General features: G+C 34.3%; 1 protein-coding gene and 1 long non-coding RNA gene across 11 annotated transcripts in view; one reads left to right on the top strand and one right to left on the bottom strand.

The window, feature by feature from the left end:
• LOC105465543 (sodium/potassium transporting ATPase interacting 2) overlaps positions 1-27,560 on the bottom strand; it is a 1,022,956-nt gene that overhangs the window by 322,441 nt on the left and 672,955 nt on the right. The window lies entirely within an intron of this gene.
• The window catches only part of LOC139363061 (uncharacterized), a 122,673-nt gene continuing 116,808 nt past the window's right edge, over positions 21,696-27,560 (top strand). Inside the window, exons 1-2 of the long non-coding RNA XR_011622944.1 lie at positions 21,696-21,823; positions 26,720-26,824. This is a non-coding gene — a long non-coding RNA (uncharacterized lncRNA). The remainder of the gene's footprint in view (positions 21,824-26,719; positions 26,825-27,560) is intronic.

The raw sequence follows: 27,560 nt of genomic DNA, 5'->3' as shown, positions 1-27,560 counted from the left end.
TATTGCTGGACTGATATTTCCCAAACTTGGCTCCTAACTCATTTCATGAAAGTAACTTCTGTTTACATTTGGAAAATATTTAGTTGAACAAATTTAAATAGTTTTTTTTTTTTTCCAGAAACGTTAATATACCAATAATGAGGAGGGAGATAGGCTACAGCACATTTGGTTTCACCACAAATCTCCATCACCCTTTAAAAAGCGAAATATAGTAATAGCAATAGATTGGTAATACTTATTGCACATGGGCTATTTTCCTCATAGTGTGTACTACTACTTTCAGAAAGATAGCTTGGAGATAAACTCATCCAGATACATTCATAAAGACACTCAGCGTCTGATTTCTATTTGCATAGTTTTTCCTGTCCAACTCCAAGTAGGTAGAATATGAAGTATCATTAATGCCTCCAAACTTGAAAGCAGAGTATTTTTAAAATAAATTGCAGTATTGGGAATTCCTAGCTCAGACAGCCTTTCTTCCTTCCATATCAGTAATGCCATATAAATCCTCACAGAGCTTTGGATATGATCACAGAGACTCTTAAATCTAACTGAGACCAAGGATCCTCCCATGTTTTCCAACCTCTTTTATCTTGTGGGATCTCAAAGTCTTGTGAAAGTGCGTAAAGATTTTCTTTGGGCTTTCGCTGAGTGGTTCTACCCTTCACCTACCATACAACTATTGGCTCTAATAGGTGTGAGCTAACCTATGTTTCTGAGTTGCCCCAAAGATAATACGATATTTATTTCACCCAGAAAAACAAGAGCAATCATATAGCTGGAATAATTATCAGAAAAAATAATTGTAATGAATTGGTAACTTAATAATAGGTCAACATTTAACTTCTCTTAAGCCCAGAATGACTATTTACAATACAGAGTTCTTTAAACTTGGATTTTGTTTGTTTATTTTTCTGTTATACCTGTGCACAGGCTATAGGACTAACATTTTCCAGTAGGACCTGTCTGTAAGTATCACGGCACATGTTTCACTGTAAACATATAAAATAAAAAAATTCTAAAAGAGTTCGGAAATGTAATGAATTTGTTTGTGATCAGAATTAGAAAAATATTATACCTAAATTAACTTGTAGCAATCATCTAATCCAATCTCTTTTTACGTGAAGAGATTGGATTAACAACTGACAGGTAGTTTATGGAAAAGATAAGTACATTGTCCAGGTAAGGGGGTTAACACCTGTAATACCAGCACTTTGGGAGACCACAGCTGGCAGATCACTTGAGCTCAGGAGTTCGAGACCAGCCTGGGCAACATGGCAAAACCCCAGCGCTACAAAAAACAAAACAAAACAAAACAACGACGACAACAAAAAAGGATAGATATAAATCTTGTTTTACTACTGTTTGTCCAGTGCCCTTTTAATAATAATATGTTTTGACAGTACTTTAGTGCACAATGAAATGACTTTGAAATATTTATTAATTACCAAATATATTCAAAATAGTACCCACAGATGTAAAATAAAAGGATCTCTTGCCATGATATACAGTGAAAAAACAAAATAAAAATGGATAAGATAATCTCAGACATAATAGAAAAATCTTTCACCAAGAGGACATATTTTCTTTGATTTTTATCATGATAAATTTATTATTGTTTTGCATTATCACAGCACTAAGACAATTATGCTTTCTGTTTCACAGTGTATGACGTATTTTTGTGGGTTCTGTCATAATCTAGCTGATATAATTATCTCCATGTGCTTTAATGGAGACAGGGCCACATTAAATAAAACAGACATAGCCCCTTTCCTTTAACCTCACAATGTTTCTGTATGCTAACGGTTAGCTAAGCTCTCACTGAGTTCTGCGCCTCAATTTTGCTCACTTCAGTAGTTGCTTGTGCTATCTCTGTGCTCACATCTGCCCTGTCCTTTCCTTCCAGGCCCTTTGCTTTACAAATAATCAAGTATATTTCTGTACTCTGAGGGCTCTAGACTGAAAATAAAGTCCGATTTGCTTGCTCGGCTACAAAGCACATCATGAGTGCCCGCTGCCAATCTTTCCACCTGGGTCTCCCTGCTACACACCACCTGACTCACAGCATGTATTCAAGACTACAGGAATGAATAAGTAACTCTTTGATAACTTTCCTAGATTTCAAACTTTCTTGATTTTCTTCCTCTTTTGGGCTTAAAAAATGAGGAGGTGTATTACTCACTCTGTTCTTCTCAACTATATATATTTTTCCCAAATGGTTGATTTGGGCATTTGGTAGGAATGGGGAGAGAAGGATATAGATATATGCATTTTAAGAATTTTTTATGTTTAAATGTAGACGTGGTCAGGTTTCCCCTAGTGTGAAATCAAAGCCCCTATAGAATGAAACACTTTGAAGAATTTTGAATCTTTTTTTTTGGAGATTTTGAATCACTTTAAATCTTTTTGTCTTTTTTTTTTTTTTTTGCCCCTTACTCTAGAAACAAATCTAAATCTGTGAAATTTGGAAAAGTAGAAATATATGAATTAAAATCTGCCTGACAACTCCTAGTTTTTTAATGCAACCTTTGAGGCTTTGTAGCAATGAGAAATGAAAAATACAAGGAAGTAGTGTATAATGTAGTAAATACTGAGAATTTTACTTTATATACACTATATGTCCTTTCTAAAGATAATTATTTTTCCAACTGCTTTAGCATTGTGTTTCAAACCAAATCCTCTTCCATCTTTATGTTACTGATTTATAGGGAAAAAACAGTGCCAGACATTAATATCTCAGCTGGAACAACCAAGACCACATATTATTGAAGCATTTTCATTAAAATCCCCTTCTTTGCTGTGAAAAGCCCCAGCGATGTATTATCTATCTTGAACAAATGTGCTGCAGAAAGTGCCTAGGAGGTAATAACACAGCTTAAGAAAAAAATTAAATATGATGGCTAGCCAAATGCAATTTACACATTTTTATTTTTTAGTGGCAAGTCATACATCTTGTAAAATGCATGCACCTGAAGCATGAATATAGAAAAAAAAAAAGTATGCTTACAAAACTAAAAAGGCATCAAAAAAAGTCACATAAAAATCCAGGTATTTTAGTACAAAAATTCCTAAAGCAAAGCTAAATGAGCATTAAATTCTATCTCGTATATATTTTCAGATCAGAGCAAGTCACTTGTTGCCTTCAACCTTCTTGTCCCTGGGGTAGGAAGTGAACCTTTCTTCCTCCCTCTGGGCACCCTGGAGTGGTTAGTGGGCTCCTGGCTGCAGTGAGATGGTGGCACTAGGATACAGAATATCACTGTCCTTCAGAGTAGAACTCAGGTCCAGATACTAGGTTTTAGCAACAATATTGCCACTTACGAGATTTCTGACCTTGATCAGTCACTCATGTCCATATCTCATACTGTTCATCTGTAAAAGATGATGTTTAGGGATGTCAATAGAAGTCTAAACCCTATCTTTTCAATATAACCTCTCCATATTTCAACATCAACCGACTTTCTTTATATTTTAAATACAAAAATAACAATAAGCACAACACAAAGATGATATGCTCTGTATTCCTCAAGCAGTGTCTCTGGTTTCTGAACTCCATGATGGGTTGCTATAGCTTCAGCCCACACCTCACCTCAAAATCCCACTCATTATTAAAGGCCACCTGTTAAGCTGTTTTACCGTGGTGCCTTCTATGCCTCTCACACACTGCACTGGTCTAGAAATCATCACATGCTCTGATAAATTCTCCCATGTGATCTACAGCACACTGATGCACTTATCCCTCTCTACCTTGCAATTTATGCACATGATTTTAACTCTCTGCTCAGGATCTCTGAGGGCAGTGCCATGACTTATTAATCTTTATATCTTCCTTGGTACCTACCATAGCCTTGCCTGTAGCAGGAATTTAATTAATGTTTATTGTGTCAATGAATTTAAAAAAAGGTTATCCATACCATTTTACTCAGTAGGAAGGCAAGATGAAATAAGATCAAAGATGTGAAAGCACTTGGGAAAGTAAAAGTTTTATTGAAATGAAAGGACTGACGGCTGGAATACTACACAAGCACATTTGACGAGGGAGTAAAAATTCTGAGGGTTATTCACAACTGACAGAACTCTGAGGTGTGACTTGGCTACTAAAGAAATTCCTGGGCTGTATGTGTAGCTTTATAAGAAATTGAGATAGCATGCTCAGAGAACATTGGAAAAAAGGAAATGCCAAAAAGAACAGTTTTTTTCAGAGCTGTCATGGCATCTTAATTTGTTTTCATGCAGAGAGACTTGTCAAACTGCCACTAACTATCCTGCCTTCTTGTCATCAGGAAGTTGATGTACATTGTGCCAACTTCACTTTCTTGGTAGCCAGAAAATTTCACCAACATCTCAAAAGGCCACTGCTGAGTGCTAATGTGCTAGAATGTCACTGCTGAAGTCATCTATAGGTTGGCCCTACCCCTGGTGGAAAGCCAAAAGAATCAGAGATGGATCCTGGAATGCTGAACCTGACAGTCAGGTTTGAAAGTCCAAGACGGGTAGAATGCGACAATTACTCTGAAATGTCATCTATTAAAATCCTTTGGAATTTTCTTTAGTTGAAGAAAATTAGTATAATGACTTAGTGTAAAGACTAAGTCTGGAACTACAAAAGATATGCAGCTCAGAGCTCAGACCTTGCTCTTCAAAGTGTGGTCAATAGACCAGCTGCTTGGCATCACCCTGGAGCTACTTATAATTACATGATCTCAGGCCATACTCCATATTTGCTCAGTGACAGTTTGCACTTTAACGAGATCCTAGGTGATTCATACGCACAGTAGACTGTGAGAGGCACTTTTCTTAGGCCTGGGATGGTCAAGGGAAAACAGATAACAACAACAACAACAACAAAGCCAACAAACCAAAAATCCCTTTCACACCTCACTGTGATTAGAAAATGCTTAAAAATATATAGAAGCAAAAATCTCACATTCAATTACTCTTAAGAAAATTTTTTAAATTTGAAAATGCCTTTAAGAACTGCAGAAATGAAAGCTGCATAATTAAGATGGAAACAAAAGAGGAAATAAACCTCTACCCTAAGGTGACAGTCAATGTACTTGATTTCCTTCCAAAATGTCATCTGGATACAGAATTACTGAAAATGCATAAGTACTTGCTCAGAATACCCAAATTAGTCATTAGACATGCTGGTTGCCTGCTCCTTTCTAGTCAATTATAGTTAATAGGCATTTATTATAACATTATCATAAAGCATAGAATTAACCAATGACTGTAGAATATTAATTCTATTGCAATTATAGAGAAAATTTAAAATCCTAAGTATAGTATTTTTCACAATATTAGTAAGAACAAAATGGCCTCAGAAAAGTATTCATATGATGAGTTCCTTACTTTCTTGTTTTATCAACACTAATGCCTGCTTTCGTTTTTTCTGAAGTTTAAATACGGATTGCAAAATTAGGCATTTTTCAATCAAAGCACCACTAATAAAAATAAATAGGCACTGACATAAACAAAGACATTTAGGTGGCAATCAAATGACTTCTAGGTACTAACATTGTTTGCATTGTTTAGAAAATACTAAAGGAGTTCAATTCAAAATTAAATTTACTTGATCTCTTCATTGTATTTTGACCTCAGTGGAATTCACAATTCACTTTGTTATCATTTATCTGTTATGATTTTAAATATATTCACAAAGCTTTAGCTGTTACAGTTTATCTAATTATACATGCAGTGTTCTATTAAGAATCATATTAAGTTCATGAGAGCCCTTATGAAAATGACACAGGTTTGCTAAAAGGCAATTATTCTGATTTTAAGATGCAGTGTAAGATGTTTTGGAAAACCAGAATCTCCTTATATTTGAAATACTGCTGCTGATCTTTTTTTGTGTGTGTGAATATTCTTATGCACTTGGATTAGGATATTTTTTAAAAAACTCACTCTTGGTGCTAATACAGAGGAGCATATTTTGAATTATTCATTCAATAGCATTTATTTAGCATCTGATATGTGCCAGGCACTATGTGCAAGGTTTTCATAATCTACAGACAATAAAACAACATCCCTTTCTCAGGAAGATTAGCCTTGTAGGGAAGAAAGACACCTAAGCCAATACAGTACCATTCATTCTGCATTACAATAGAGGCAGTGGAACAGATATATCAAGATGGAGTTTGCTGTCTAAGAACTGATTTGGAGAATCAGGAAGGTTGTTATGGTTGGAGTCCCTGAAAGCAGAGTCTGAGACAGAAATTCTTGAGAAAATAATTTCCTGAGAAAGTGCTCTCACGGAAAAGGCAATGAGAAAAATTATCGAAATGGGGAAGCTAAGTAAAGATGAAGTCTCCCCCTGAAAATAAGTTTCAGCTTGATTTTGGAGGACGCGCTTGAGTTGGTTTCTTTTGAAGTAAGGGGTCGTGTCAACCAATCATGAGTTGTGGGTTTTGGGAATGGGGAAGATGAGTGGCCAGCATCAGTGGTAAGGTTTGTCCACGAGAGTGCACAGAATTGGTGATGTTGAGTTTTTTGTTTTTCGTTTTTTTTGGTGGCGGGGTTGGTGTGTGGAAAGATGACAGTCTAGCATAGAAGATAGTATACAGTGGAGAGATGTAGGGATATAAAATAATGGCTCCTGTGTGTAATAATCAAATAATTCCCAAGAAGTACAAAGAAAAGATAGTTTCAACTGACAATTATCTCTTAACTATAGAAATTAGTTCATGTAATGTTAGCAGGCTAAACCCAGAAGACACAATTCCTGTTCATTTGTTCATTATCAGTCAATTATATGCTAGCACGTCTAATATGGTTTGGATGTTCATGATAAAATCTATTTTCAATTTATATTACCCTGAATTCATAGGAGTATTTCCCAACTGAGATAATGCTCAAAGTGTATTTCTTATGATTGTCCTTTCTATAAAGCAGAAATAACTCTATGACAGTTCTACAGGCTAAAGTTGTCAATTTCACTGACATTTAATTCATCTGAAGGCTTAATATTATATCTAGGCTAAATATGTTTTTAAGTATTTCTGATATAGCTCATGATGCCTTAATAAAGTCCCAATGTAATAACATACTGTGTAGATTTAATTGTTCAAATATTAATAAAAATAATATCTAATATTTAATGAGAGCACTCACTGTGTGCTAAGTATGGTGCTAAGCCCTTTACATTTATTTTTAAATGTAATCACTATAACAACTATATTAATAGGTGCCCTCACTTATTCCATTTTATTGATGAAGATATAGGCTTACAGTGGCTAGTGTATTGCCTGAACTCATCTAACTAGTGCACAGACCCAGTTCTGCCTGACTCCAGAATATACCTCTTGACTACCACGGCATGCTGTTTCCAAAAAACCAGAGGGACAGAATTTCAGAAATTGACCCGTGGCAAAATTTTCAGTATGTGTGTTTTTATCTGAGTTAATCTTGGAAGTTTCAAGTTACATTTTAGGGATATATGGTAAAAATATTATTTCTAAATTATTTCAATCTAGCATTTGTTAAATAAAGTTATTTTACATTAAGTGTATCATAGTTTGTAAGGAAAATCTATTGTAAGAATCAACGGCATTATAATAATACATTCATTTAAAATCTAAGATACCAAAGCATAATACCAAGATATCTGAACAAACATATTATTTATCAGTTATAAATTATCTATCTACTCCTGAGAAATCTGACTTTAGTCCTAATGGTGCTAATAAAACCATTATCTAAGAGACACTATTTTAATTACTATAACAACTACTTTAATAGGTGCCATAATTTACTTCATTTTATTCAAAGCTGATACTTTCTAAGTCCTGAAGACTTTATCTAACATTTAACTGAACTGTAGGAAATTTAGCTGAATTTTAGGCAGGAAGATGTTTTCTAGAAAAAAATCTCATTTATTTTAGAAGCAACATTATTTTCTATTGTTTTCAATAGGTATATGCCAAGTATCAACACAAAATTTTCTACATTTAGAAATTTCTAGTTGCCATATTTAGAAAAAAACTTCTTCAAATTAATATCTTTAGAGAAAAATAAATATCTTTTTAGAAAAGTTAGTGAAGGTGAAGAAAATATAATAAAATATTCTGTAAGCTTTAAATGCAAGTAAAAGTTTAGCTATTACAATAACAGCCAATGGGCCTTCCTTCACCTTTATTCTCTTATAATTTTACTGATTTGAATCTCATTCTTTTTAAATTCATCATGGTCATTGGCTTCAACGGTTTCAAACATTGTGACTCTTTGCTACTACTCAGTTATGCATTTCTGTAGTAAGCTTAAGTTCTAGAGGACTTTCTCACACAAATGTGGGCATGTCCTTATGCAGATGCTACTCTTGTTTCCGTTTCTTAAAGTACCATTTTAGTTTACTGGATATAACCAATTAAAATATTAAACACTTTGAATTTCATAGGTTGTTGCTAATTCAACTACAGTTTACTACTTGGATGTTTTGGAATTGAGAACATTTTCTCACATCATATCAACTTATCTAGCAATTTGCAAATTTTAGATTTATTGATTTTGTTGAACATCCTCTCCAAAGATAGCTATAATCTAGACATATATCATTATTCATACCTCTGATTATACCTTCAGGACGCATAACTAGCTGTAGGAGGCCAAGGTAAAAAAGGGCATACATACTTTTAAGAGCCTTGATTCATATTTCCAAATTGCTCTTTAAAAATGTGTTCCTTTTTATTCCAAACAAGGTACATGATAGTACTTTTCTCATGTTGTTTTGTCAACAACATTCAATGACATTTATTTTCTGAAGTGGTAAAAGTTAAAATATCCATATTAATAATCAGAGAATTGAAATTCACGAAGGTAAATTACTCTTCGGTGAATAAACTGGTAGCAGATCCAAGGACAAAACAAAGGACTTAGAGATTAAAGAGAGCACAGTAGAGTACAGCTCAAGCTCTTGAGTCTTACTATCAGGTTCTAATCCCTTCCTTACCGTTCACTAGCGTGTGATTCTGATGTCATCTGCAAAATGGGCACAACAGTAACTCTTTAAATGTTATTCAAAACAATGAATAGATGGCACATGTGCTAGCGCTTAGCAAGTGCTTGGCATATAGAATGAAGGTGTGTAATTCTCTTGAAAATGATACCTGTTTTCTCTAAAGATGTTAATCTGAAGAAATATTTATCTAAATCTTGCAACCAGAAATTTATAAATATAGAAAATTACATACTGATACTTGGTACATGTCTAATGAAAACAATAGAAAATAATGTTGCTTCTAAAATAAATGAGTTGTTTCTAGAAAATATTATTCTGCCTAGAGTTCAGCTAAATGTTTGATAAAATCTTCAGGACTTTGAAAACATCATCAATTTTGAATAATACAGTGATTAGATAAAATGCACTCTAGCCCTTTGCTCTCATTTACAGGAAGATAAATATAAAAATATTTATTTTCTTATTGTATTACACTGTGTTCTCTTTTACTAAATACTATCAATTTTTAGGCTCAGGGATTATAAAGTAGAAGATATTCTAAATGAGATTTTCAAACTAACTAGCCTCCTGCCTGATATATTCAGTGACAAGAAAAATAAATAGTATATCATGGTTCATTTTACCTCACATGACTGAAATTAATGGTATTACTATTTGCTATTTTACCACATTAAAGAATAATGTACAAAACAACATAACTCCTCTACTAAATACTTGACTATTTGTATTTAAATGCATTTTTCACATTTTAAACCATTATCTATTAATGTAATATCAAGGAAACAGTGAACCGTGAACAAGAATTCTTAAAAAAAAACAAAAACAAAAACAAAAAAAAACACATCTCTATGATTCTATATGGTCTGTTTTCTTTGAGGGAAATTCCACAACCCTTTGCCGCATTCATGTAATTCCATCTAGAAAGGGTTTACTTGGCGTCATTCTCTAATTGGTGGTGATGACATCTTGACATTCTGTAATTGGTGGTGATAACACACCCTACAGGGAATTGGCTTAGTTTTTTTTTTTTTTTTTTTTTCTTTCCTGAATGTTCCAAGGAACTTGGCTGATTCATGAACACTCTGGCTGCAACTCTTTACAACTAACTCTATGCATCTGAAGTTCTACTGAATAAGGTCAAGGTTTAGCCAGGATCAAGTAACAAAACAAATGTAACTTGGCTGTAAGAGCAGTATATATTAATATTAACTGATAAAAATCCCCTCACAGTTCCATAACATACATTCAACTATCTTTCTATAAATACCTGTTCACTTGCTATTGTCGATTTCAGTTCTTGTATAATTATAACCCTACATATAACCAAAGAGTGAAATGCCATGATGATCAGGTCATGAAGGATCTGAACTGGACCCTACTTATTATTTCTTATGGAGAAAGAGGCTAGGGGACAAATTAGAGTAATCACAATTATATCCCATGTTAAAAAAAATTAGTGAATATGTTATGAATATGTTTGGTGACACCAGCATCCAGATTTTCAATACAAGTGGACTCCAACTTACTACAGTTCAACTTATAATTTTTCAACTTCATGATGGTGCAAAAGCAATATGGATTCAATAGAAACTGTATTTTGAGTACCCACACAACCATGCTGTTTTTCACTTTCAGTACTATCTTTAATAAATTATATGAGATATTCAACACTGCATTATAAAATAGGCTTTCTGTTAGATGATTTTGTCCAACTGTAGGCTGATGTAAGTGTTTTGAGCACATTTAAGGTAGGCTGGGCTAAGCTCTGATGTTTGATAGGTTAGGTGTATTAAATACATTTTCAACTTATGATGGGTTATTGTGATGTAACTGCCTTGTAAGTCAAAGAGCATGAGCTACAAGTGAATTAGACAAGGAAGGCAACAGTGATGAATTAGGAAACCAGATCTTGAAGGTGATAAACATTTGAGGTTCATATTTTCTTAACAGTGAAAGTAGTTGTTGAAGCTACAAATGACATGGCAAGTTTCATGACCTCTCATTTCCAACCATTTATCCTTTAGTTCACACAAAGAGGTATTCAGGGGGACTGAAAGTGAGAAAATACCGTTTAGAGTTTGTAAAGCATAATATGTCTGAACAAAACACATCTCATTTCTTTCATTAATTTTGTATTCTTTCAACAAATATTTATCAAGCTCCTATTATATTTTACCTTGTATTATGCTAGACAATTAGTACTTTCTTGGAATACACTGTAGCTCTAACTTCCAAGAATTTATTATCTAGTGGGAACTCAGGGCTGAAACCAATATGCATTAAACTGTATCAGATGTGTTATCAGATGTTACAAAAGATTGAAGGAATAGAAAGGATCAAATGACTAATACCTCTTCCCATTTTATTTAAAAAGCACTTCCTTCTAATTTCCATGATAATGCCCTGGGGAAACCAGCACATACCCAATAAAATAATCCACATAAAACACTCTCAGCACAACACAAATTTTATACAAGCTATGACAGAGTAATAACAAGAAGATGATAGCTTTATTATATTGCTTGCAGGATTCATGGTTTTCTCTATCAAAATCTCTACTATCCCAAGAAATCAAACTAGTAATCTCTCTCCATCTGCCTATCATCTCAACATGAGATTGGAAGCAAATCAAATGGCATGTAGATATGCTTATTTGAAGCAACCTTCCCCCCACCATTGTGCTTTGCTTTCCAGTTTAAGAACCAGTTAAAGATGTGTTAAATGATGAGGCAAGGGATTTGTGATAGATGTACCTGGAAAATGGGTGGATAATCTCAAATATAGCCTTGTTTTCTTCTTGAAAAATTACAAATGACATGATTGATAATGTTTGTTTTCTTTTTTTCATTGTAATTTCTGTTCTGAGCAGATAATATCATTACAGAAACAAAGTACAAATACCTCATATTGCCTGGATACAGTTATGGCTTAATTTAATTAGAGTAATTTACAGCCCCATTGCACAAGGTTGTTAAAAAAAAGTGCTGCTTGCAATGGGCAGTAGGTTGACACAAACTAACAGTGTACATTTAAACTAAACTACCTCATTAAATTTTAGGATGCCATTATTCCTTGTCCTATTATTATTCTAAATACAGTATTGTGGCTTATATGACTCATACAGAGTAGTTCCTGACAGAATTAATTTTGATGTGTGCTGCATTAGTCATACTTTTCTCTCAACTGAAGTGATGCACCAATGCACTATATATGGTGGTAAAGTTACTTAGGGAATTTCCAGAGTATTATTATCCGACATTGTCATTAACACCAAGAACGTAAACAAACATCACTCTGAATAACTCTTCAAAGATAGGAAAACAAAATCACTTGACTTTTCATTTTTATTCAGTAAAACTTAAAAGGTGTCAAAGTATAAAGGAGAGAGAAATGGACCTATGGAGACGATATGGTACTATGTCAGCAGTCTTAATTTCCTCTCTGACCTCTCAATACAGCCCTGGGACTTAATACACTTGGAACAGATATTTTCTGAGCTGTCACATAGTCCTAATATTGCAAAACTCCATAATCTTTCATTTGCTTCTAAGCAGGAAATAGAAGTATAAAGGTAAAAAGAGAATGATCACCGATAGGCAAGGATATGAGTGTTTCCCTTTTATAAAAATGGACATTACTTTTTAATAAAAAGTTACTAACAATTACTGCTGTGAATGCTGGAAACTGGGCAATCTAACTATTCAAATACGTATTCCTTATGGACTTGCCACATGGTCTTCAACTCTCATCTTAGTCATTCATTTAAAATCCCTTTTTTAAATGGCATGTCATTTGGGAAGGTTAATATATTAAAGTCCTTCCTAAATTCAGCTGTTGAAATTTTAGGAATGGTAATATTTGAATAGTTCAGAAATTTTCTATAAAGGGACTTTTACTGGACCAAATGGCTAAGTCTCTATAATCAGATTAAAGCTATTTCAATAACAATTGGAGTCTAATCTTTTTGTTTGGCAATATGTTTTTTCATACGTTAAAGGAACTTTGGTAAATGAGAAGATTATCAACTCTTTGAGTAGAGATTCTGAGTGAACAGAATCATTGAAAGCAGAGCATCTAGATAGATTAAGACATTTAGACAACTCTGGGAACATGATCAAAAATGCTGATTATTAATGAAAATGAACATTAAGTTTTTCCATGAAGTACTAATGACTTAATTTATCAAATAATTTAGCATCCTTAACTTCCCAGGTTATGGTGAGACACCTTGCTTGAAATCTACTTGGAGGTGTCTGGTGAATATTTTAATCCAGTCTTGAGCCAACTGTTTACACTTAACCTACCAAAGACTTATCACCTTGATAAAACGGATGCATTTAAACCACTGTCTTAAATTAAAGAATCATAATCTAAACTCAAGATGCATGAAGGCTAGGAGAAGAAGATGGTAGATTCAGGGAATGGGCAGAGCAGAGGTTCAACCTGAAGGCTACGCACAGTCAGGCACCCTAATGGGTTCTCTGTGGAATTAACAAACAGCATGAGGGGTGGGATATGAAGGGCAACAGGAATGGTGATGAAATCAAGAATAAGCTTTCCCTTTTAGCATTCTGTAAAGAAGAAGTTACCAAATCCTTTCAAACAGAAGTTTACTGATTGTAGTAACATAAAACATCAGATATTTCTAGAATATTAGACAATATTAAGAATGGACCGCACTTAAACTATATATTTGTAGCTCATATCATTGTATTGCCTGGCTTTTAAAAAGTTATTTTAGAATAAAACAGTAGAGAGAACTGGTAAATCCCATTATCGATATTCCAATATACAGAATAATACACATAAATCTGAAACAAAAATGCTTACTAAAAACAAGCAGTGCCAGAAACATTTCACACATTAAAAATAAAGGTGTAAGAGGTTTTTTCATAATGTTTCTATTGAAGGTCTTTGTGTACTTCTCATTTATATTTCTGTTTTATGAACAACCCTAGTTTAATATACAAAATATTTAATAAATGAGTTCTTCTGAAATCCTGCTGTTGTAACATTCTGTTGTTGAGGAGACAGACGTCACATTTCTTTCAGCCAACAAGAGTTTTATAAAAAACACAGCATTCTCCTTATGTTTCCATCTATTTCATTTTGTGTTATTGAAGCTATACTCTCGTATTAGTCTATATTCTTTAAAACAAATAAGGATGACAGGGAAGAGAACTGGATAGGAGCTAACAATAATGCAAATTGAAACTTAGCAATCTTTAGAGTCAGCTCGTTGAGGATGGAGGGGTTTCAGAATCAATGACGAAGGCACATCTCTTCCACTCAGCTTTATGAAAGAAATTCATACCTCGAAGGCTTACAGTCAGTCATCACCCTGACCTTGGTCACTACATCTCTTGCATGTCTTCAAGACATCAACCTAGTTGCCTGTACACCTCATAGGACACCAGACCACGGAAGGGAAACTTTGGGATCAACTTGAAATTACAATCCTACCTAAATGACTTACTCTATAGATGGGGACTTGAGTAACTTGACACTACGGGTCCTGCTGCACACTGGTAGAACTTTATTAGAAGGGCTCAGACAGACGCGGATAGAAATCATAGGGTCAGGAGATCATCTGGGGGGTCCCCATGAAATTATAGCCAGGTATCACTGTTCTAATGTAGTCAGTAGGGGCTGTAACACTTAGAAGTAAAATACATAACATTAAGCTGAGATGCATATTATAATATATTTTATATAATAAAACATTTTATTTTAACTATATTTTGTTAACATGTATTTATTTATAATGCATGGATATCTCCACCTTTCTTCAGCAGCTCATGGTAAATTTTTTTTGAATGAGAAATATAGGTAGGAGGAAGAAGAGGAGGAAGGTGAAGAAGAGAGTCTGCTTTCATTAATTACTTATCATTTGTTGGTGTAATGGGGAGTGGAGTGTGATGTAGGGCAGTGGTTCTTAAACTTTAGCAACCATTTGAATCATCTAGAGGGTTTCTTAAACACAATTACTGGGCTCTGTCCAAGTTTCTGATTCAGTAAGACAGGTGGAGCCTGAGAACTGCATTTCTAATAACTTTCCAAGTGATGCTGCTGCTGGTCCTGACCTATCCTTTGAGAATTACCAATGTAGGAAATAGCAAGAACCAGAGCAACAGTAGCTCACTGTTTTGCAGATCTATTTTTTTATGACCAGCTCAAGGCATGAGTAAGAGCTGAAATCCAGTCATGACCCCTGGTACTGGCCTGTATCAGCTAGGAGAAACAGGTATCTTTTGATGTATTTTGTATTCACTCAGAAGGGGCTCTTTTTTTTATTAGGCACAATGTGTTTTATATGCTAGCAGGGACCTTGCTGAAAACAACAGAAGCTACCTTATTTAGGGAACTTCAATAGCAGGCATTTATCTTAAGTCCTGCACCCCCAACAGGACATACACACATGCATGTATATATTTATGCATGCATGTGTATTTATACACATACATATGCACATTTGTTCATACATGCATGTTTACAAATATGTATTTATAGATATATTATCTTACCTATGAAAAAACATGCCCTGGAGTGTTTTTATACACACATATGTATGAATGTGGGCATGCATGTGTTCAGTTATCTCACATAAATCTTGCCTTGGTGGTTTTACATTCTATTTTATAAATCAAGAAAATACAAGTTTAAAACCAGAAATTAAATTGTCATAATTACACAATCATTCCAATCTGTGATCTTGAAACATACAGGAGCTATAGAGTTTAACATAGTTTTATATATATATAAATCCTTGAATGTGGTTGGTTTACTTGTCCTTGAGTAAGCTGGGGCCTATTTGTGTTTTATAAATGTAATTAAGTAAAAGGATTCCATTTGATTTCTGCTTCAAAATAAAAGGTCAGGCAATCCATGGTACTTAGAATTAACTTGGTGTAGAAACAAAGAAGCATAAATTGCATAGATGAATCTTCAAAATAATCTCAATTCAAGGTTGTTGAACCCCAAGTTCATAGAACCAGTGGTCCTGAGGATTCTAAACAGTGGCTTCAAGGATATCCAGAATGTTCTTGAAATGGAAATATTTTAGGACATGTAGAGTTTTCTGAGAAGCAGTTCCATAGCTTTTATAATTTTCTCAAAGTTGACCACGGTCTAAAGATTTCAAAAACTTGCATCCAGTCCAACTACCTCCTTTAAAAACAAAGAAACAAGCCAGACATGTCACTCAGGCATTTAGCAAGTGCACTTATGCCAGTGACTCTAGTCTGGTGCTCTTGACATAGTTCTGCTGATTTTCTGATCTAAAATTGCTATAGCCTTTGCTAAGCTGTTGAGGTAACAAAGATTTCATAGCAAAATTCTGTGGAATTATCTGCAGTTTTAATAACTACATAGTTGTTTTCTTCTTCTTATCATAGCGATTGGTTATAGCATTACAAAGGTATTTTGTTACCAAATTTTAGTCAGTTTATACAAAAATATTATTTACAATGTTTTATAAAATTATTTAGTTATAATGCAGTTAATTGCACAATTTTTATTTTCTTGGAGATTCCAAAAAATCAAGATTCTCATGTGGTTTCTAGGTCTGTCCTTGCATAGATTTAAAAACAGATTTTATTAACTGTGAATAGAATATAAAGTCCGTATTTGTATACATAGTTTATCTTTTTATTCATGCTTATTTTACTTATTTTCCTTATTCTTCTGCATGCCATTTTTGCAAGTCATGAACAGAAATTCAACAGGTTTATCTTTTTTGTAGGTTTAAACTAAAAAATCAAAACTTGAAATATTGTTATCTTCATTTAAATAAAAAAGTGTGATATAAGTCTTAATTCAGAGTTGAAAATATGAGCTATAATACCTTTCCATTATTTTTCTAATATGATTTGCTGTATTATCTAAAATTCCTATTTTGTGACTCAATCCCCTTATTTTTGGATGTGATTATCTCTTTGCGAAATGTATGGCACATAGAAGCAAAATGCATTTTCTTTACCTCTTATTCTTTCATGGCTATGACCTATGGAGTGATGTTGGCAAAACGAATCATAGGATCATCGGAACTTGATAGATTCATTATAATAGAAGCATTTTACAATGATGCTGTTAAAATTTCAGCTTTGTTAGTGTAACTGGTATTATCACTTGCTTACCACATTTCTGATAGAGTATAGCTGATCACCATTGTTATTAGCAAAACATGTAAAATAAATAGCATGAAGGTAAATTGCTACCATATTAAACTACTTGATCACGTATTGCACACACATTTTTTTTTCAACGGACTCCAATATTATTTCCTGGTAATAATGAATGGCAGAATATGGTTTTTAAGTATAGAAAAGTCTTAATTTTCTTGAAAGTATTTATCAAATAAAATCAGTTCTGAGGATGGCAAGTCATATTCTCCCTTAGGTTTTGCTTAAATATAGAATTAAAGAAAGAATGTTCTCTTAAGAATTTAGCCTGTAGGAAAGTGAAACCAAATAAATTCCCCAAATATACACACACACTCACATAGGGTGAAGATGGAGAAGCATGACTTTTGTGGTCTACACTTTGGTTGAGTTCATGTTTGCATTTAAAAGGAAGTTGAACATAGTAGAAATCCAACATTGTAGATCTCTTATCTTTATTGAATTATAAAGGAATTTTATTGCACATTTTAGAAATACATAGGACCAAACTGTTTTTAGAACCAAGATAAAATCATTTAAATTAAAGTTTATTATAAGGTGCCAACCACAATCAGTTTCAATTAGGCTCACAAAGAATGTTAGAGTAGCTCAGCCTTCTCAGGAATCTCTATAGTTAAAGATCTGCCTGCATACTCATTATAGATCCAATTTTTGAGAGGTTTATAACTCAGTCAGTTTAATTTGCTTTGGGAAGAGACTTGGCACTCTGCTTTCTAACCCAGATAAATTTTTGAGGGTTTAAAACTATGTAATACATTTAAATTGCTTTGGTTTTTCAGTGATTTGGAGTTTTATTATCATCTTTCTAAGAAAACTTTTTGAACATTTTTTTGAATCTCTCTTTATAAAATGTGCCACAGTCATACATACATTTGTTTATGCACTAAGGCTCTTTAGAAGGCCACAAACTATTGCAATAGCTATGATTTTTGTATTCCCCCTCATATGCCAAAAACACATTTTTTGTCCCCTTGGGAAAAATATTACCCATATTATGCATGCATGATCTATAGAAACACTCAGGTCTCTCAGGATCCACAGATTTCAAAGTTTCTGTCTCAATGAATATCTAAACAAATTTCTCAAAGTGAAAATAAATTTTACAAGCATGCAGATTTAGTCATGACTTGCTTTAATACAAAAACCTGGTAAAAAGAATTTTTAAAAATAGTATCTCACTAATCTCTGAAACAAGGAACACTTTGCATCTAAATTCCAATGTTGATAAAAGTCTGCGTAAAAGACTTGAAAAACAGAATTAAGACCAATGGATGTATTAGCAGGCTGAGAATGATAATACTGTCATAGATTAAAGTGAATCACATTTTTTTCTATTGATAATGACAGACAGTGATTTAACTACTCTTAGGTAGGCTATTCTTAACTGGCCATTTTGTAGAGAATGATAACATCTGTGTTTATGGAATAAAATAATTTTAGAGCTGGGAGAGATTTTGTATTCCATTCTTCCCTGATTTAAAAAAAAAAATAATGTAGCATCTGGGACCCAAAGATATTACCAGAGTTATTTAATGCCAACTGGAACCTGGAAATAATATTTTTTTTCTTCCTATCTTAGCCTACTTATAATTCTTAAGATAGTTTCTTTTCATTGGGTGTTCCACTGTTAAAAAAAAAAAAAAGTCAGTAACTCTAACCTGCCAGGAAATCAATGACTAATAAACAGTTTAATTAAGATGTTATTTTAAGATAGTTTCTCCCATTCCTGTTTACATGATTTCTCCATGTAAGATGGAACAGTGCATAGCATGAAATTTAGGAATCTGAGGCTGTGCTTTCAGAATGGAGATGCCCTCCTCTACATGCCCAGTGTTACTCCTAATAACAGTTTACAAAATCTGTGAACTCCTTTTGGGGTTGTATATAGGCTCTTCTTTGGCAATATACATCTTATTTCAGTTGTTCCACAAGGAATGTAAAGCTTCATTCTTACTAGTTTTCCTGAAGTTACTGAGTTTCAGAAATTTGTTACAGATAATAATTTCAAACACTGCCAATCAATTTCAGATATTACACTTTTCTATTAACACAGCAACAAATAGCGAATAGAAAAAAATGCCAAAGAAATCCCAAGAATAAAAATACCTCTAGAGCCACTTTTTCAAAGCAAATTCAAATAGAAGACCTCAAAGTTCCACTTCTAGTAAAGCTAATAATAAAAACAAACTGATAATGGTGATAATAATAATACCTCAACATCTTGGAACTCAAACAAGTCTAGAGTTGCACCTCAAGTTATAAAATGATCTGTAACCAGCAAGAGTATTAATCGACAAGAAAAAGTCAAAGGCGCAAGCTGAAAGGTCAAATGCTGGCATAGATCTTGATATCTGCTCTTTAATGTCTCACTCACGTCATTTCCTTGCCACGCACTGTAGGCTTTGCCTAACACACTTAGAAACCCACAAACCTTGGCCTGAAGGGGCTGTAAGAGTCACTGATGTTGATCTCTTCGGATTTTTTTCACTTAGAGCTTGTAGTTGGCAGTTAGCCACCTGCTCACTAAATATTTTAAACTCTGAAATGAAATGCCTCTCAATGTGCTGTACAGACATTCCAAAAAATAAAAACATAAAAAAGAACTTGATTACCTCACTTAAACTCAATTGGCATTTAATGAGGTATGAGCAATGTCTATGTAATGTCATGAACTAAAAAGCAAATGACCTCAGAAGCTGAGGGGTGGCACCAAAATCTGAAATGCATCTAAAATAAGATTGTATTTTCCTCTGCAATCTGTTTGAGGCAGAAGGCATTAGTGTCTTGGCATTGGACAGCTGTGATTCCATCTCGGAAGAGTAAGGTTTGCTCTTAGGCTTTTTGTTTCTTTTGTTTTTGTTTCTCAATGCTATTTCTAATTACGTTTAATCCATTTATCTGAATTCAATCTGCTTTTTTTGTTGTTATAGTTTGTTTTTCTTTTGTTTTTAATAACTGTGTGATAGTATGTGATAGTATCTTTTATATGCCTGAGTTGAAAAAAATACATTAACAGTATTAGCAATTTCTCCATAAGATCCCAAGTTGTATGCTACCATAGGCTCTTAAACAAATAAAAATTAAGAGGCAAATTAATCATTTAAGAAAATATACTGCTTCTAGGTTTTCTTTTCTATTTCTAACCATATATTGTTTGGAGCCAACAAATGATTCAATAAGAAACCTAAAATGTTAAAGCTTTCGATTTTTATATTTGCCCATGCCTCGATTATTGTCACAGACAGAATCCTTCCCATCCCACCACCATGTGAAAGCTGAAGGATGCAGACAGGGCAACAGGTCAGGGCAAACTCAATGACATGACTCATTCCATCCAGAGATTGTGTGACTACTATTGTATTTCTTAAAATAAACTCTATTTGACATTTACCAAAAGGTTTTGAAGAAAGTACAGAGAGTTGCCATATACCCACAACCAGTTCTCCTATTATTAACATCTCACATTGGTATATGTTTCCCATAGCTAATAAACCAATATCGACACATGATTATTAGTTAAAGTGCATATTTTATTTAGATTTCCTTAATTTTTACCTACTATTCCTTTTCTGTTCCAGGGTCTCATCCATGACACCACATTTAGTTGTCTTGTTTCCCTAGGCTCCTCTAGACTGTGATAATTTCTCAGATTTCCTTGCTTTTGATGACCTTTGCAGTTTTGAAGAGTACTGGTCAGATATTTTGTAGAATATCCATCTATTTGTGTTTGTCTGTTTTCCTCATGCTTAGACTAGGGAACTATGTTTTGGGGAGGGAGACAACAGAGGTAAATTGCTATTCTTATCACATCGTATCAAGAGTACCTGCTTTCAAGATGATTTGCTCCTGTTAATATTATCCTTAGTTATCTGGCTAAAGTGATGTTTTTCAGGTTTCTCCACTGTAAAATTACTCTTCCCCCCTCATTTCTATACTGTACTATTTGGAAAGAAATTACTATGGGAAGCTCACACTTAAGGAATGAATAATTATGCCTTACCTCATTGAGGGCAGAATATCTACATCAATTATTTGGAATACCTCTGCACAGGAGATATGTCTATCCTCCCCCATCAATTTATGTATTCAATCATTTACTTATATCAGAATAGACTTAGAGATATTTACTTTATACTTTGGGTTATAATCTAATACTATGCGATTTATTTCTTGCTCAAATTGTTTTAGATTTGGTTATTTAGAGCCCTTTCTTTTGGCTTTGCTGTCCCTTTGACATACCCCCATCTTCCTGTGTGTATGTGCACATGCACATGTGTGTGTTATTGTGTACGTGTTTTATTACTTCCTTATTTTCTGACACTAGCAGATGCTCCAGGTTTATTTTGTGTATTCCTTGCTGCACATCTAGAACCAGCCATTTCTCCAAGAAGCCCTGGCTCCTTTGATTTGAGAATGGCATTAGGGAGAGAAAGGTCTGCATACTGGGTATACCATTTAATTTTGGCTTGATAAATAGAGCAGTGCTTTTTTTAAACAGCATTGTTTTCTGACCTGACAGTGCAACTAATATTAAGATAAATACTCTTCTTTTCAGAGCACTCTCCTTATACCTGTTAAGATAAAACACATTCAACTTAACGTCTAACAGTTTGGCCTTGGAGGAAAAGGTCTTTGTGCATTCTTGAAGAGAAGGGCAAACATTCTGAGAGGAAATTTGTATGCCTCGGTTAGTATTTCTCCTTTTTCCTTTCACTCATATTAGCAGATCATTGGCTTTGTGCTTGTTGCTTCAAAGGAAAAAGTCTGGCAGGACAGAATCCCCAAATAAACTGAGAGTCTCTCTGATTTTGTTTTCTAAACACTGAAGTTCTTTGTAAAGGATATTCACTGGCATTGACAGGGAGTTATGACCAGATAATTGGACAAAATGCTGGAATTGTTTCCCAAACATTGAGAGAGAGAGAGAGAGAGAGAGAAAAGAAGAAGAAGAAGAAGAAGAAGAAGAAGAAGAAGAAGAAGAAGAAGAAGAAGAAGAAGAAGAAGAAGAAGAAGAAGAAGAAGGAGGAGGAGGAGGAGGAGGAGGAGGAGGAGGAGGAGGAGGAGGAGGAGGAGGAGGAGGAGGAGGAGGAGGAGGAGGAGGAGGAGGAAGAGGAGGAGGAGGAGGAGGAGGAAAGAAAGAAAAAGAAAGAAAGAAAATAAAGAAAGAGAGAGAGAAAGAAAGAAAGAAAGAAAGAAAGAAAGAAAGAAAGAAAGAAAGAAAGAAAGAAAGAAAGAGAAAGAAAGAAGAAGGAGAGAGGGAGAGGAGGGGGGAACGGGAAAGGGAGGAAGGGAAAAGGGTAAGGGGGAAGGATGCGGGAGGGGTGAAATGTAAGGGGGAGGAAGAGGGGAAAGGGGAAAAGGAAGGAGAAGAGGAAGGGGAGGAGGAGGAGAAGAAGAAAAGAAGAAAAGGAAAAAGAAGAAGAGAGGAAGGCAGCAGGGGGAAGAAAAACATATTATTATCTGAGGGCCGATGCAGGGGTACAACGACTGGGGAAGCACCCAACAGGTAGATCTAGGCAGTTCGATTATATGCAGCCTTGCAAAAGGTTTTTGGTTCTCACAGGTTACACAAAGCAGCAGAAAGCTAAGAGGACATGAAGAGGCATTCAGAACTATTAAAAGTAGTCATCTCATTGGCAACTTGTATGAGACAGGGACTAGAGCAGATGGCCCATCTCCCTTCTCCCTCCCAATGTCCAGACATTGTGGAAGACTCTAGGGACAGAGCAGAAACCTACTGAAGGGCCACAAAGGGAAGCTCTGCATTAGAAACTAAATTAAGCTATGGAGCACTTAAGAATATTTCTAGCTCATTTGAGTTTGTGGACTAAGACTTATGCCCACAATAGCTCTTATATTCTTCTTACTTTGGTTAAGGATTATATCAAATCCATCATCCCTTGAAAAAGCTTTATAAGGGATGCGATGCATTTTAAGCACTTCGGGAACTCTGACAGAAAAAATTAATGCAGAGTCATATAGCTCTCACCTTTCTTCTTCAGGATTATCTAATTGTGGCTGAAAGTCCCAAGGCTCCGTACTTGTAAAGCACTTTCAGTACAAAGGGTGACACTTTGATTAAGGCAGTTGAATATAATGGTTAAGTACATGAATTTTGATGCTGTCAGAAATAATTGTTGTAAACAGAAGCTTGCCTAAATTCATATCTGGGGTCCATCCCTATCATATGCTGTGGGACCTTGGGGTATCTGTGCCTCAATGTCACATGTATGACAGAAATGAAATAGGGGCACTAACAGTTCTTATCTCACGTCATTGTTATAAAGATTGGGTGCACATTTGCAAAATGCTCAGAATATAGGAAGCTAGATGTAAATAACTGTTAAATAAAATAAATATAATGACTTGGTGCCGTCATGGGGTATATTTCCCTTGCTACGACAATGTATTTAGCATTGCTTTAGAAAGGAAATTCTTGTTGGGTCAATTTGAAACTTTAACACTGACTAGATTTAATTAGTTTCTAAACTTGGTATCTGAGAATTTTGATTGTATTTTTTGCTTCTGATTGCTTTAGCAAATGTGACTATGCCTTAAACATGCCTGTCAAAAATCGGAAAAGTATATTTTTTCTTATGTACACACACACACACACACACACACACACACACACACACACTCACATACACACATATGAATTCAGTAAAAGAAACCGGTTTGATTGATTTAAAACTTCCTTAAGAGGTAATGAGGTTTCTCAATGAGATTCAAATGCCTCAGAATTTGACCAAGAGGCAGATGATAGGCAAAACACAGCTTAGAAAAAAATTTTCTTGTAAGATGTAAACACCAAAGACAGTTTATTTCTTGGCCAAAACGATTTCCATATTTTGCCAATTAGGAATGGCTTTGTTTTAAAGTCAAAGAATGAGAAATCATTTTCCTGTGCATCCTTTACATGCACGCACACACACACACACACGCACTCTCTCTCTCTCTCACATACACACACACACACAGACACATACACGCATATACACACTTTGCCGTTTGGCAGCTATTCACAGGCATCTTCTTATTCAGGAATTAGAAAAAGCTACCACACAAATGTCTGAGATGCCTTTTAAAAATCAGCACTTTAAGTTTTTCAAAGATAGATTTATTTATTTATTTATTTTGAAAAAAGCAAGTACTTCATCAGTTCTCTCACAAAAATCTTCAAATGCTTTCAGGAAAGAAATAAATTTTAAAGTGTGTTCAGTCATACTCTATTCAAATAAAGCAGTGAAAAAAGCCTTTGAATCAGAACTACAGCTCACCATAATCTGGTTAAAATTATCTCCAGCACCACCTGTCATTATTAAGATGCAGAGAAAGGAAAACTACCTTCGGTCTAGTTACAGAGCTGTGCATGTGGCCCATCAGCACCTTAGAACTTTCTTATCTAATGGCAGTTAAGTTTTCAATCCTTCTTGAACAAGTTTTATATAATCATTGAAGGTTTAATTTAAATGTGTTCTAAGGAACATTTCATTAGCATTTATATCCACTCATGGAAGAAAATCCACAGGTCTTTTACATTTTCCATCTTAGGGTTTTGTTAAATTTTCAAGCTTAACCATCTTGCTTAGCTTAAAAAAAAAAAAAACTGTTATGTTATTTCAGAAGGTGATAATATGCTGTAGCATAAGTACCAATGTGTTAACTGTTAGACGCATTTTAGCAGAAACTAGAGATTTGTGCTCTAAATGCCTGGTCCTAAACATGACTCATAATGAGAGAAGAAAAGATGAAGGTGAGGCCACCCTGCTCAGGTTCACAAAAGATCAATGCCTATGTTAACTGAAATCTATTTTGTCAATTTTGGTGCTTTCTAGTCACATCAAAATCAGTTGCCTTCTTATGGCTTGAGAAATCCATCAAGTCTTTCAAAGAATTCCTTTTAGTTTAGCTCTAGAATGATCTAGTCTGAACCAATGCATTACTTTATACCCAGTTGAGTCAAAGGAACCCTGGGTCTACTCATGAGAAAATTATGTACATATATATGTATGTGTGTGTAAATTATAGATATAATATATGTATATATTATATGTATATATGTATATTATATAAATATATGTATATATAATATATGTGTATACATATACAGGGGTAAGATAATCTAGACAGGGTACAGAAGTATATATCATAGAGAGCTCAAAATAGTTCTATTGCTTATAATAGCTTAGGCATAGTTACTGACAAAATTTATATAAATAATTACTTCTATGCCTACAAAATTTGACAAATATTTAAAACTTAGTATGTGCTAGTCATGGTGATCTTTAAAATATTTGTTTTTTGCATTTTTAATTGAAAGTATATATGCATATGTAAAGGGTGTGCGCTTGTGTGTGTGCACATCCACACTGCTACAACAGGTATCCTGAGCACAACTACCAGTAATACTTTAAGTATAGAAAGTGGTTCTGTTTGAAGAATCACTTTGTGCTACCAAATGAGACATATTAAGAAGCTTGTCCAGCATGTTCGTGGAGACTAGAGCCAAATCCCAGCAGAAGCAAGCTCAGAGGGTGTTTGCTTTAACATGATCTGTACTGACTTTGACCAATTTCTTACTTCTTTCCTTTTCCTTCTTTGTGATAAATAACTTAATATCACTTACAAAGGGGGAAAGGCACCATTAAGATGATGAATTTGGCAGATTCCACCTTGAAAAGGTATATATTTTTTCCTTTAAACAGAGCTCTAAAGATTATGATCATACCACTGCACTCTAGCCTGGGCGACAGAGCGAGAGACCTGTCTCTTAAAAAAAGAAATATAACCCTAAGAAAATCTAAAGCATAAATATTTACTGACATTGTGCTTTGGCTTCCACTGATATGCAGCTGTAGTTTGTATAGAAGAAGATAATACTGATTTTGACGTTTACTCACATACATACATATGACTGAAAAGATCAATTATTGGTTAGCAGCACCTGAAGAATATTCTTTTATTTGTGCGTACAATTTCTGCTTTAGCAGTTGTTTGAACACTGTGTCTTGAGGACTTTCTGTTTCGTTTTACTTTTTCCAAAGTTTTGACTCATGGCTTCACTGAACTGATATGAAACCAGTACACTCAATAGGTTCCAGATAAATGATTGTATGTGAGATGATGGCGGGTCAGCGTCTTAGAAGTCATACAGCCTTAAATTCAAAGTCTACAGAGAGTCTCTTTTTATGAAGAGCCATCTAATTCCTTAGCAATGGAACATACAGAAGAGCATAAAATTGTCACGGGCATTTTCAACAGCATTTTGTATGTTTTATTTAGTCTTGTGCATTTGTAAAACATCTATGTAAGGAAACAATCTTATACTAAAAAAGTACCAACAAATAAGATAATTTATAGTAAGACTTTGCCTACATAAATCTCAAAGGAAAAAAAAAAATGCTAGTCACTACAACAGATGAAATAAATCACAAAGCCATAAATGTTCTTGAATAAAAAAAAAAAACACACACAATCTGTATATCTTATTAACTAGTGCAATGTTTTTCACATTTTAAAGTAAAGGAGTACTTTATTTCAAATTCACTCTTCATAAGAACTTTTATCTGTTTTATCTAAGAAAAGTGCAGTTACGGAAGCCTGGCCACCTCACCTTCCTGGTCAACTCTCATCTCCCATAAGAAGCCCTAGACTTACAATGAGCATTGTTGGAACCGGTTCCGATGTAAGTGTTTTAGAAAGATTGCCTGCAAACAGAAAACTGAACAGTCATTAATCATTAATCCGTTTTAGTACAAATAGTTTTCATCATCCTATGCTAACAAATTAGTTGTTTCAAAAGCATTACATTAAATTTGGGCACTTTCATTTGTGGGTTCTCCAACAGAAAGTTTCTACCCTTCTGCAGAGCCTGTCTGGTTGGATGTATAATCACTGGTGAGTCCTGCTATTCTGCAGTGAGAGGAGGCAGAGAGTATGAAATTCTAAGTCAAACTCTCCCAATTTACCACATAGCTCCACCTCAGTGCATTTTATTTATATATCTAGATAGCACACACATTCTCTTTCTTTACATACAAAAATAAACATATATATGTATGTGTATATATATTTAGAATTACGTATATCTACTAGACTAAAAATCAAAAATAATATACTATCTAAAAAATAATCTGCCTACTCTCTCCTTTCTTCTCCTTTCTCACAATAATCATAAGTTACATGTTATTTTCCAAACCTTTATGATTTTCAAGCCTGTGTCATTGTTTATGCTAATCGCGATGCTCGAACCTATTCCATGTCTGCGTGAAAAGCTTCCTCTGACTCTCCGAGTCTCAGGTCCTGAAATTCTTCCTTCTCATTTCCTGGTGAGATGCTCTTGTTCTATGCTCCCAAAGGCCTCTGTACCTACCACAAGCAGATGGCTTATGTACAGATGACTATGTAGCATTCTGAGTTGT

Source organism: Macaca nemestrina, chromosome 5 (genome assembly GCF_043159975.1).
Source record: "Macaca nemestrina isolate mMacNem1 chromosome 5, mMacNem.hap1, whole genome shotgun sequence".
In the NCBI taxonomy this organism is placed as follows: domain Eukaryota; kingdom Metazoa; phylum Chordata; class Mammalia; order Primates; family Cercopithecidae; genus Macaca; species Macaca nemestrina.
The sequence above is the reverse complement of the archived record's forward strand: the minus strand, read 5'-3'. Positions and strand labels throughout refer to the sequence as shown.